At 34.8% G+C, this 12,976-nt stretch overlaps 1 long non-coding RNA gene across 1 annotated transcript in view; it reads right to left on the reverse strand.

Moving 5' to 3' along the window:
• LOC129479059 (uncharacterized) overlaps positions 1 to 12,976 on the reverse strand; it is a 396,214-nt gene that overhangs the window by 255,970 nt on the left and 127,268 nt on the right. The window lies entirely within an intron of this gene.

Genomic DNA, 12,976 nt, shown 5'->3' on the forward strand with positions numbered 1-12,976 from the left:
GAGGTTGCAATGAGCTGATGTCACGCCATTGCACTCAAGCCTGGGCGACAGAGCGAGACTCCATCGCAAAAAAAAAAAAAAAAAAAAGAAATTTATACCTGTTTATATTCCAAACAGCATCACAGTTATGATAACAAAGTTAATTATTCATTTTGGCTTTCTTCGATTGCCAGTGAGGATAAATTTGTTTCATTGGTCATCCGTATTTCTTCAACTGTGAATTATTTCCATGCCCTTTATTCAATGTTTATTTTTCTATTGATGGTACTATAATTGATTTATAAGTATTCTTTAAAAATAATTTTGAATACCACTTACTCTTACAAAAATGGCCACTGTTAAAAAGTCAAAAAACAATAGACGTTGCCATGGATGTGGGGAAAAGTCAATGCTTATGCACACCTGGTGGGAATGCAAACTAGTACAACCTCTATGGAAAACAGTATGGAGATTCCTTAAAGAGCTAACAGTAGACCTACCATTCAATCCAGCAATCCCACTGAGTATATATCAAAGGGAAAATAAATCATTACATGAAAAAGACACTTGAAGATGTATGTTTATGGCAGCACAATTCACAATTGCAAAGATATGGAACCAACATAAGTGCCCGTCAACAAAGTGGATAAAGAAAATGTGGTACATAATATAGACCATGGAATAGTAATCTACCATTAAAAGTAATAAAATAATGACTTTTGCAGCAAATTGGATGGAGCTGGAGGCCATTATTCTAAGTGAAGTAACACAGGAGTGAAAAACCAAAAACCATATGTTCTCGCTTATAAGTGGAAGCTAAGCTATGAGTCCACAAAGGCATGTAGAGTTATGCAATGGACTTTAAAGACTTAGGAGTGGGAGGGTGGGATGCGGCCTAGAGACAAAAAAAACTACACACTGGATACAGTGTACACCTCTTGGGTGACAGGTCCACTGAAATCTCAGAATTCACCACAGTATAATTCATCCATGTAACAAAAAAACACTTGTACCCCAAAAGCTATTGAAATAAAAATTAATACAAAAAATTAAACTAAAATAAAAAGATGTAAGACAAAAAAATTGAAAAATAAAAATAATTTTGAGATAATTTTAGGTTCACATCAGTTGTAATAAATACAGAGAGATATACTCTTCACCCAGTTTTCCCCAATATCAACATCTTGAATTCTTGCATAACAATAATATATAACGAAGAGAAAAATGATATTGATACAACATATGGGTCTTATTCAAATTTCATGCCTGGGGTGTGTGTGTGTGTATGTGTGTGTGTGGTTACATGCAATGTAATCATATATGTAGGTTTGTGTATCTATAACCACAGTCAAAATGCAGGACAGTTCCATTACAAGGATCCTCATGTTACCATTTCATACTTATCATTACCTCCCTCCATATGCCCCTCTCTAGTCCCTGGTAGTCATTAATCTGCCCTCCATTTCAATAATTTCATTAACTCATGAATGTTATATAAACAGGATCTTTCAGTATGTGGCCTTTCAAGCTTGGCTTTCTGAAGTCAGGACTATTCCCTTGAGAGTCTTCCAATTTGTTTCATGTATTAGTGACTTATTATTTTTATTGCTGAGTAGTATTCCATGGTATGGATGCATCATTATGTTTATTCACCTGTTGAAGAAAATTTGGATTGTTTCCACTTTAGGACTATTACAAATAAAGATCGTGTAAACATTTGTTCGTAAATTTTAGTGTGAATGTAAGTTTTGATTTCCCTGGGACAAATATCCAAGAGTACAATTATGGGATATTATGGTAGAGTAGCATATCTATTTTTTTAAGAAACTATCAAACTGATTTCCAGAGTGACTATACTGTTTTACATTCTCACCAGGCCTATATGAATCACATAGTTGCTCTATATCCTCACTGGAATTTAGTGTTGTCACTATTATTTTGTCCATTCTGACAGGCATGTGTTAACATCTCATTGTGGCTTTAGCTTGTCTTTCTTTAACAGTTAATCACGCTGAACATCTTTTCATGTTTTTATTTGCCATCCATATACTCTCTTCAGTGAAATGTCTTTTAATGTCTTTTGTCCAGTTGAAATTGGATCTTTTTACTGTTGAGTTTTGAAAGTTCTTTATGTATTATACATACAAATCCTTTTCCAGAAATGGGGACTGCAAATGCTACTTCTGGTCTAATTTGGAGCTTGTGTTTTCATGCTCTTCACAGGATCCATTGTAAAGAAAGAGTTCTTAATTTTCATGGTCTGATTTATCAAATTTTCTTTATGGATCATACTTTTGGTACCAAGTCTAAAAACTTAACTGTAGGTCTTTAAAAATGTATCCTATGTTCTTTTTTCTAGAAGTTTTGTGATTTTATGTTCCTATTTAAGTCTATGATCCACTTTTATTTTTGTATAATACGAGGTATAGATCAAGCTTCATTTTTTTCTTTTGCCTCTGAATGTCCAATTTTTTCCAATACTATTTGTTAAAAAGACCGTACTTCTTGAATTGCTTTGAACCCTTTGTCAAAAATTGATTGCACATAGCCAGGTATGGTGGTGTGCATCTGTTGTAATTCCAACTACTCAGGAGGCTGAGGCACAAGAATACCTTGAACCTGGGAGATGGAGGTTGCAGTGAGAAGAGACTGCACCACTGCACTCCAGCCTGGGCAACAGAGCAAGACTCCCTCTCAAAAAATATATAAATAGATAAATTGCACATATTTTTGTGTATCTATTTTGGGGTTCTATTTCATTGATCTATGTCTCTCTCTCCACCAACATTTTTCTTTTTTTTGAGACAGTCTCTCATCCTGTTGCCCAGGCTGGAGTGCCGTGGCATGATCTCAGCTGAGTGAAACCTCTGCCTACCAGGCTCAGGTGATCCTCCTGCCTCACCCTCCCACCTCACTCTCCCGAGTAGCTGGAACTACAAGTGGGTGCCACTATGCCTAGCTAATTTTTTTTTTTTTTTTTTTAGTAGAGATGGGGTTTCATGGTGGTCTGGAACTCCTGACACCAAGTCCACCTGCCCTGGCCTCCCAAAGTGCTGGGATAACAGGCATGAGCCACCACATCCAGCCCAATACCACATTTACTTTATTTCTGTAGCTATATTGTAGCATTAACATAGGGTGGAGTAATTCTTCCTACTTTCTACCTTTCAAAATATTTTAGCTATATTATATTCTGTATTTTTTCAAATAAATTTTACTATGAGCTGGTGTCTATCTACAAAAAAATTAACTTTTCTGAGATTTTGGTAGGTATTGTATTAAAACTATAAATCAATTTGGGGAGAATGAACATGTTTCCTGTATTGAGTCTTCTAATTCATGAACATGGAATATTTCTTCCTATATTTAGGTCTTCTTTGAGCTCTTTTATTAGCATTGTGTAATTTTTGTGATACATATGTTGTACATGTTCTGATAGATTTATGCCTCAGTATTAAACTTTCTTTCAAGTAATTGTAAAGGGTAGTGTGCTTTTTACTTTCGGTTTATTCCTATTTGTTATAAGTATGTAGTTGAGAAATTAGTAACTGTGCATTGACCTTATATTCTGCATCCTTGCAGAACTGACTAGTGCTAGGAAACTTTTTTTTTTTGGTAGTTTTGAGATTTTCTACATAGGCAATCATGTGATCATGTGACCTGCAAATAGGGTTGACTTTATTTCTTCCTTTCTAACTTGTATGTCTTTACTTTCTTGTCTTATTGCAGTGACCAGAACTTTTAGTACTATGTTTAATAAGGAAGGTGAAACTAGATATGTTTGCCTTGTTCCTGAAGGGAACATATCTTTGGGGAAAACTATTCAGTCTTTCACAATTAAGTGTAATAGTAACTGTAGCTTTTTCATAAATGCTCTTGATCAAACAGGAAGTTCTCTCTAGTCCTAGTTTCCTGAGACTTACCAAGGATAGCTGTTGGATTTTGCCAAATGCATTTTCTGCATCAGCTGATACAATCATATACTTTTTCTTCTTTAAACAATTGATACAGTGGATTCCAATAAAAGATAGTTAGTGTTCAACCAGCCTTGCATACCTGGAGTAAATCCCACTTGGTCACGGTACACATTAATTTTTATGCATTCTTAGGTTAGATTATCTAACATTGCTTTGAAAATTTTGTACTTAAAGTCATGAGAGATATTGTATATAGCTTGCTTTTTTTCTGCATTGCCTTTGTCTGGTTTTGGTATCAGGGTAATACTAGCCTTATACAATGTGTTTACCTTTTTTATTTTCTGGAAGACAGTATGTACAATTGGTTATTAATTTTCCTGAAAAATATTTAGTAGTATTCTGTATGGTCTTGAAGATTTTTGCCAATTAATAATTCAATTTTTAAACATAATTATATAACTAGGTTATCTATTTCACTTTGAGTTTTTGACATTTGTATTTTTCACGGAATCGATCCATGTCTTTGAAGTTGTGAAATTTATGAATGTAAAGTTTTTCATAGCATTCCTTTATTATCTTTTAATGGCTGAATGATTTGTAGTGATATATCCTGTTTCTTTTCTGATATTCGTGATTTGTTGCTCCATTTAAAAAAATTAATTCGTTCTATTAGAGGTTATCAATTTTATTGATTTATTTTAAGAACCAGTTTTTTGTTTCATTGATTTTTCTGTATTCCATTTCTTGTTTTCAATTTCATTTTCTTCTTCTCTTATCTTCATCATTTCCTTCCCTCTACTTGGTTCAGTTTATTTTGCTCCCTTTTCTTTGCATAAATTTAAGGAGTACAAGTGCAGTTTTGTTATACAGATACATTGCACAGTGATGAAGTCTGAGCTTTTAAGGTAACTATCACCTGAATAATGTACATTGTATCCATTAAGTAATTTCTCATTCCTCATCCCTCTCCTACTCTCCCACCTCTCCAAGTCTCCAGTGCCTATTATTCTACAGTCTACGTCCATGTGCACCCCTACTTATAACTGAGAACATGCAGTATGTGGCTCTGAGGTGTTTCACATAAGATAACGGCCTCCAATTCCATCCACGTTGCTGCAAAATACATGATTTCATTCTTTTTTATCAATGAATACCATTCCATTGTGTCTATATGTACCACACTTTCTTTATCCAGTCATCTGTTGATGAACCCTTAGGTTGATTCCGTATCTTCGCAATTGTGAAGAGTATTGTAGTAAACACAGGAGTACAGATATTTTTGTGATACAATGATACCTTTTCCTTTGGATAGATACCCAGTAACAGGATTCCTGGCTTGAATAGCAGTTCTAGTTTTAGTTCTTTGAGAAATCTCCATACTTTCTTCCATAGAGGTTGCACTAATTTGCATTCCCAACAGCAGCGTATAAGCATTCCTTTTTCTCCACATCCTCACCTACATCTGTTGTTTTTTGACCTTTTAATAATAGCCATTCTAACTGGTGTAAGATGATATTATATTGTGATTTTAATTTGCATTTATCTGATTAGTGATATTGAGCATATTTTCATATGCTTTCCTATGATTAGTGATGTGGAGCATTTTTTCATATGCTTGGCCATTTATATGTCTTCTTTTGAAAAGTATCCTTTGCCCACTTTTTAAGTGAATTATTTTTGTTGTTGTTGTTATTGAGTTGTTCGGTTTCTTCATAATTTCTGGATGTTAGCCCCATTTTGGATGCAAAGTTTGCAAATATTTTATTCCATTCCGAAGGCTGTCTGTTCACTCTGTTCTTTTGCTGGTCAGAAACTTTTTAGTTTAATTCGAGTTTTTTTTTTTTTTTTTCAGGTAGAAATTTAGAATTTTTTGAGACATTTTTCCTTGGCTAAATATAGTAAGTCTTTAGTGCTATAACATTCCCTACTAGCATTGCTTTAGCTGCATTATGCATGTTTTGGTATTTGGTACTTTCAGCTTTATTGAGTTTCATATATATTTTGCTTCATTTGAGACATCCTGTTTGCCCTAAAGATCATCTATAAGGGTTTTGTTTAATTTCCAAGTTCTTGAAGGGTTTCCTTTTGCTTTCTGTTATTGATTTGTAGTTTGATTCCATTATGGTCAGAGTAAATGCCATGTATGATTTCACCTTTTTATATTTTTTGAGATTTGTTTTATGGCCAAGGATATAATCTGTCTTAATGAATATTCCATGAGTGCTTGCATAAAAACTGTGTTATTTCATATTCTATATATCCTAATTAGATCCTGTTGTCTTTTTTTTTCCTACGTCTTTGCTGTTTTATGTCTGTTAGTGCCATCAATTGCTGAGAATAGGATGTTGAAGTCCCCATCTATAATTGTGGATTTATCCATTTTAGCTCTGTCAGTGTTTACTTCATATATTTTGAGGCTCTGTTATTTGATGTGCCCATATTTAGGATTGTTGCACCTTTCTGAAGAATTGATCCTTGTATTAATCTGTAATGATATTCTCTATTTCCAATAATTTCCTTTGCTCCAAAATCTACACTATCTAATATTACTATAATAACTTCTGCTTTTTTAAAGAAATCATGTTTATATATCTTTTTTTATTCTCTTACCTTGAACATACCCATGTCATTGCATTGAAGTGAGGTTTTTTAGATACATAGTTGGGTCATATTTTTAAATCTGCAATGACAATGTCTTTAACTTGTGTATTTAGACTATTTGCATTTAAGGTAACTCTTGATATTATAGGGCCTAAGACTGCCATTTTGTTATTATTTTCTGATTCACCTCTAACCAATGATAGACACGGAGACAGTCTACAAACTATATTGAATAAAACATAGAATGAATGAACCTTCTACATTCTGACATAAAACAAATAATGAAAAGAAAATTTGTACATGGTTGGCGATAAACAAAAAGAGTTGCCCTTAAAATCTAAACAAATACTCTTTTCACATATGGACTTCAGTTAGAAGCAGTATTACAGAAATAATGCAAGTTCTGAAATCAGACAACTATGGGTTCAAGTTTCATCTTCAGTATTCACTAGTTGTGCATCCTTGGGCACAAAAGTAATTCTCTGAATGTTAGTTTTCTCATTTTTAAAGGAGATAATAATGTTTTCTTACACTGAATAAGATAATGATGCTAGGAGACTTCATTCTGTTAATTATTTCTTTGTTGTTCAGAATCTCCTTCATTTGATGTAATTTCATTTGTTTATTTTTGCTGTGTTTTTAAGATCTTATCCAAAATATCCTTGGCCATATTGATACTGCGAAGCATTTCTCCTATGCTTTCATTTAGTACTTCCACAGCTTAAGGGCTTACATTTGTCTTCAGTTCAATTTGAGTTGATTTTTATATATGGTGAGAAACAGGAGCCTAATTTCATTCTTCTTCATATGGATATCTTCTTTTCCCAGCACCGGTTGATTGTCTTTAATAATGGGTTACACTTTCTTCTGTTTTCATATGCTCAGTAATTTTCTGTTATATTTTCAACATTGGAAATGTTATAATGTAGACTCTGGATTCTTTTATATTTCTCCGAAGAGTATTGAGCTCTTTAAGCAGGCAATTAACTTGGCCTCAGACAGTAAACTTTGTTTCTTGGGCAGTACCTCAAACATCAGTTCAGTTATTTAGCCTTAGCTAGGCTGATTGTTGTCTGCTTTGTGCATGCATGGTTCTAGGGTCAACCAGAGATTTATATAGAGTTATGCAGAGAATTTATGGCTCCCTTTTCTAGTTCTCATTTTTTTCCAGTACTCCTCTCACCTCTCACTCTCTAGCCACTATAATTATCCTGAGCTTGACATAGTAGATAGTAGTTCTTTAGAGATCAATTGCAGCTTTTATATTGGAATTTAAGCTAACCTGAATGCAGACTACAGCTTCCCTTCTAGCTCACACACACACACACACACACACACACACATTCAGGGGAAAACAAAATGTTATTTCCTTTTTCCAAATATGGACTTTCCTTTAGAATGTCCCTGTGTTTGTTCCCTCTTCAGCCTTCAGTTAGTTATTTTTATATTTTTATTTTGGAGTTTATAGTTGTTATTTGCAGAACAGTTAGTCTTATATGAGCTTACTTGGCCATTAACAGAAGCAGAACTTCCAGGGCTATAGATAATAAGTTTTTACTTCTACATTTTTTTTCTTAATATGTGCTGCTTCTCAAGCATATCTCAAGAAAGCTAAGTTTCTCAGAATGCCAATCCTTCTCTCTGAACATAGTTGGGGAATGTTTAGATAAAAGGTTCTCCTAGTAACTAGGCCTATCTAGTTTGCTTCACACATACACAGATAATTGCCCCTGAGCTCATACTGAATAAGGTAACAATGACAGTAGGGGACTACAGTGCCCCAAACCAATTAACTCTGAGGAAAGAAAGGGATTTCCTTCAATTGGCTGGTAGTGACCATAAACAGAGGCCACATATCACAGCTAATCTAATACTGTCCCCACATTTTCTTAAATTTGAATAAGGATCAATGACTTAAAGGACTAATGTAATATCAGCCCTGGATGGCTTTTCTATTTGCACTACTTCATGCTTAGCAACAATCTCTCATCTATGATTCCCTGGCACAAAGAAATATGATAATTTGCAGCTAAAAAGTATTTGTTAACGGCACCATATTTCTTCTGATCTTGAAAGGATTTTAGAACTTACCTAGTTTAGTCCCAGCCTACATCTTTCTCCTGTCCTGGATGCTTCCTGCCCTCGAACATCAGACCCCAAGTTCTTTAGTTTTGAGACCCAGACTGGCTCTCCTGCTCCTCAAGCTTGCAAACAGCCTGTTGTGGGACCTTGCGATTGTGTAAGTTAATACCTAATAAACTCCTTTACATATCTAAAAAAAAAAAAAAAAGAACTTACCTAGTTTAAGTCATCATTTTACTTATGAGAAACCCAGTCAAAAATGGGGAAGACCCACCTGAGATAACATAGGAAAAGGCAGAGCTGCAAAGAGAATGCAGTTGAGCTGATTCCCATTCTTGCAATCTGACCCTCAGCTACACATTCAGTATTTCAGGGACACTGGGCTATACAGAGCATCCTCAACTGTTCTCCAGGTTAGGCTCTGAAGTATTCTGTGTGGAAGAAAACAGCCTGCTTAGTGATATGATCACAATCTTCTGTAGTCACTAATATGACCATGTGATCATTGCATTGAATGGCTGGCTGTTCTCCAAAATCTGGTGAGCAAATAAGGGCGTGTTGCCCTTGTGAATTTACTCTCCTTACTCCCTGCCTACCCCCCTTACTGTTGCCATTATTATGGTACTGTGTTCTCACTCCATGTGTGTGCCATAGGATTCAGATACAAAAAGACCAGTCAAGGTGTAAGTCAAATAGCCAAAGGAATGGCCAGGCCAAACTTAGGTCAAGCTTGCCTTGTAAACTTCCTTCCCTATGAAGTGTTTGGTCTTTCATATATAATAATTTCTACCATTTACTTGCTATCTAAAAGGACAAGAACATGTTCTTACTCAATTATGCTACAGGAAATGGAACTGACCCATTCAATTTGAAGAGAAAACTTCTTCATGTTTAGAAATCTCTCCTTAAGACTCAGCTGCCGGCTCAGGTAAGTCTGGTGGGACTTCAAAGTCCTCAGTATGGGATAAGTCAGAGTAGATGCAGTTGCACATGTTAAGACTTTGGGAAAAAAACAAAACCTGCCTGTCTTCAGTAGCCTGTAAGATCTCTCTTGTCTCTAGGCAGGAGAGATTCCTCAGGTGTTACCCACTTTATCATAGCATTCCACATCTCTCATTTTATCTTGTGCCCTTCTCTTCTTTCCGAGATCATAAATCAACAAAGACAGGTCTTCATTCTTCTTTGAAAGAAAGGGAGGGGTAAGTCTAGACTTCTATTCCCTGGCAAAGTGAGCAACCTGATAAATTTAGCTATCTGCTTCTCAGATGAAAACTGGAGAATTTCAAAGCCTTGAGTGGATAATCTATAGCCAGGAACCTTTGCACCCTTATTCCAAAGTCTTTTGGACATTCCTTTCCACTGCAACACCAGGAAGGAATCCCATGTGGGAAAATGGCAGATTGGTCCAGGAAACTTCAGATTCCAGGTAGAGGTCAGAGTCAAATGCAGGAGTGTGTGACAGCTGAAATTGTCCATGATTTTCTAAATGCTAAAGGCAGTGACCCGGTCATAAAGAGCAAAGGCCAAAGGGAAGCCTTGGTGCCCGCAGCTGGCATTAGGTTTCTGTCTAGAGAAGGAGAAGACAGGCGAAAACTGAAGAACATTTGGAACTAATTATGGAGAATAAGAAAGCTTGAGGCTAAGGGGTGGGGGGTGGGATGAAGGGCGTACTATTCCTTAAAATAAGTAATAGTTGGTCAACTTCACCACAGGCTCTGCTTCCTTATCTTTCTTCTCCTCAACACAACTTACACATAGCTAATTAAAGTACAGTGTCATCTTTCAGCTTCCTGCAATATTAGGAATAACACAGCTTTAAAAAAAGAAAGGAATTAGTAGGTATTTTGATGTTTTTCAAGTATGGTATGGACCTAGCTGTGAGAGATGCCAGGTTATCCTTTTTGGAGTCAGATAGACATGGTATTCAAATCTTAACTCCACTGTTGACAAGCTATGTGATGCTGAGAAAGTTAACTCTCTCCACTGAGCTTCTGTCTCCTCATCTGTAAGATCAGCTAATATCACTTCCTTCATATAGGTGACATGAGCATACTATGAGATAAAATATAAAAAGGTCTTCCACCCACCTTGCTCAGCACACAGCTGTGCTCATTAATTAGAAGCCCCTTTATGCCTTATACATGAGCATTACAAATACAACAAAGGCCATTCTTATCATTCCAGAAATTAAGGCATTCCAAAAAAACTTACAGTACTTAAAATAGTGTGGTGCTATTTCAAGAACTGGTATATAGAACAGTGGTATAGGCTGAGAATCCTAAACATTGTTTTATTCACAGGCAGAAATAAATTCAAGTTGAATTAAAGACCCATATTTGTAGAAATAAAACTAATTTTATGTGAAGATAATGAAACAAAATAAAATAACCCTGGAGGCAAGAAGACTTTTTAAAAATCAGATATGTAGCAAAAATAAAAAGGAAAAAATGGAAATTTGATTATTCTAAATTTAAAACTACTCTATGGCAAGCAAACATACCATAAACACAGGTAAAACAAAACAAAACTAAATGAAAAACAAGAAATAATCTGGGAGGAAATACTTACAGCTGTAAAATATTCAGATACAAAACAGACCAAGGTGAGCATCTGAAATTTTTAAATAATTCGCATATATCTAAACTTATAAAAGTCAATGAAAATATAGTTTAAAATACACGAACAGGTAGGTAATCACAAAAGATAAACTCAGAATCACTCTATAAAAATGGTTCTGCCTCAGTAACAGTGAGAAAATGTAAATTATAATAATGAACTACCATTCTGCTACCAGTTTGACAAAGATAAAAAGTTTGATAATATCAAATGTAGACAAAAAGAGTAACATTAAGTATAGCTACTCATGGTCTTTAAATTAGCACAATCTAACTGAAGGGCAAGACGGTAGTATCAGATTATTTATCCGAGGCTCCAGAAATTTCTTTCTACCTACCATTTTGCAAAAAAACTTGCATATAGAAATGAAATACTTGAGGAAGTATTGTATTGTTTCCCATATGGAAAAAAAAACTAAAAACAATTTTAATATGTATTTATAGAGTAATAGGTGAACACAAATCTACAAACTGAATTACTATAAAGTATTCAAAGGAATAAAGTAGATTTGCACATATTAACATGAATCAATCATAAACAAACACTAGTCAATAGTTAATATTTCTCCCAATATCTAGTATGTGTGAAAAACAAAGAATTTGAGGATAATTTCATCAGACAAATTTATCATGGAGGATACCCTTAATATTGGTGGGAAGATATCAGTATGGGCACAGAGTTTTTGGGAGACTATGATTTAATCTGTAATGGGCTAAATGTTTTTAATTATAATTGCCTTATTTATTGTTTGCATAAATTTAAAAATAAACCGGTAAATATTGAAAAAAGATAATCAAATATGCCAAAAATCTTGAAAATGATTGATTTGGAGAGGAGGTATGGGTGATTATTGTTTCTTCTTTGTATACTCTGTATAATTTTAAAATTTTTTGCAAAGAGAAAAAGTCCAATGATAATCATAAAACAATGATAAAATGATAATCATAAAATCATAAAAATGATAATCATAAAATCCCAGGCTATGACACTAGTTACCAAGTTAAACTGGTTCTTAAGAAAAAGTATTTACCCAGACCTTTAAAATTATATTTGTGCAGACAGGGATGCCCTGTCTCACCACTCCTATTCAACATAGTGTTTGAAGCTCTGGCCAGGGCAATCAGGCAAGAGAAAGAAATAAAGGGTATTCAATTTGGAAAAGAGGAAGTCAAATTGTCTCTGTTTGCAGATGACATGATTGTATATTTAGAAAACCCCATTGTCTCAGCCCAAAATCTCCTTAAGCTGATAAGCAACTTCACCAAAGTCTCAGAATACAAAATCAATCTGCAAAAATCACAAGCATTCCTATAAACAAATAACAGACAGAGAGCCAAATCATGAGTGAACTCCCATTCACAATTGCTACAAAGAGAATAAAATACTTAGGAATCCAACTTACAAGGGATGTGAAGGACATCTTCATGGAGTACTACAAACCACTGCTCAAGGAAATAAAAGAGGACACACAAACAGAAAAACATTCCATGCTCATGGATAGGAAGAATCAATGTCATGAAAATGGCAATACTGCCCAAGGTAATTTATAGATTCAATGCCATTCCCATGAAGCTACCAATGTTTTTCTTCACAGAATTGGAAAAAACTACTTTAAAGTTCACACGGAACCAAAAAAGAGCCCGCACTGCCAACGCAATCCTAAGCAAAAAGAACAAGGCTGGAGGCATTATGCTGACTTCAAACTATACTACAAGGCTACAGTAAGCAAAACAGTATGGTAGTGGTACCAAAACTGATATGTACACCAATGGATCAGAACA

This window comes from Symphalangus syndactylus, chromosome 3 (genome assembly GCF_028878055.3).
Source record: "Symphalangus syndactylus isolate Jambi chromosome 3, NHGRI_mSymSyn1-v2.1_pri, whole genome shotgun sequence".
Classification (NCBI taxonomy): domain Eukaryota; kingdom Metazoa; phylum Chordata; class Mammalia; order Primates; family Hylobatidae; genus Symphalangus; species Symphalangus syndactylus.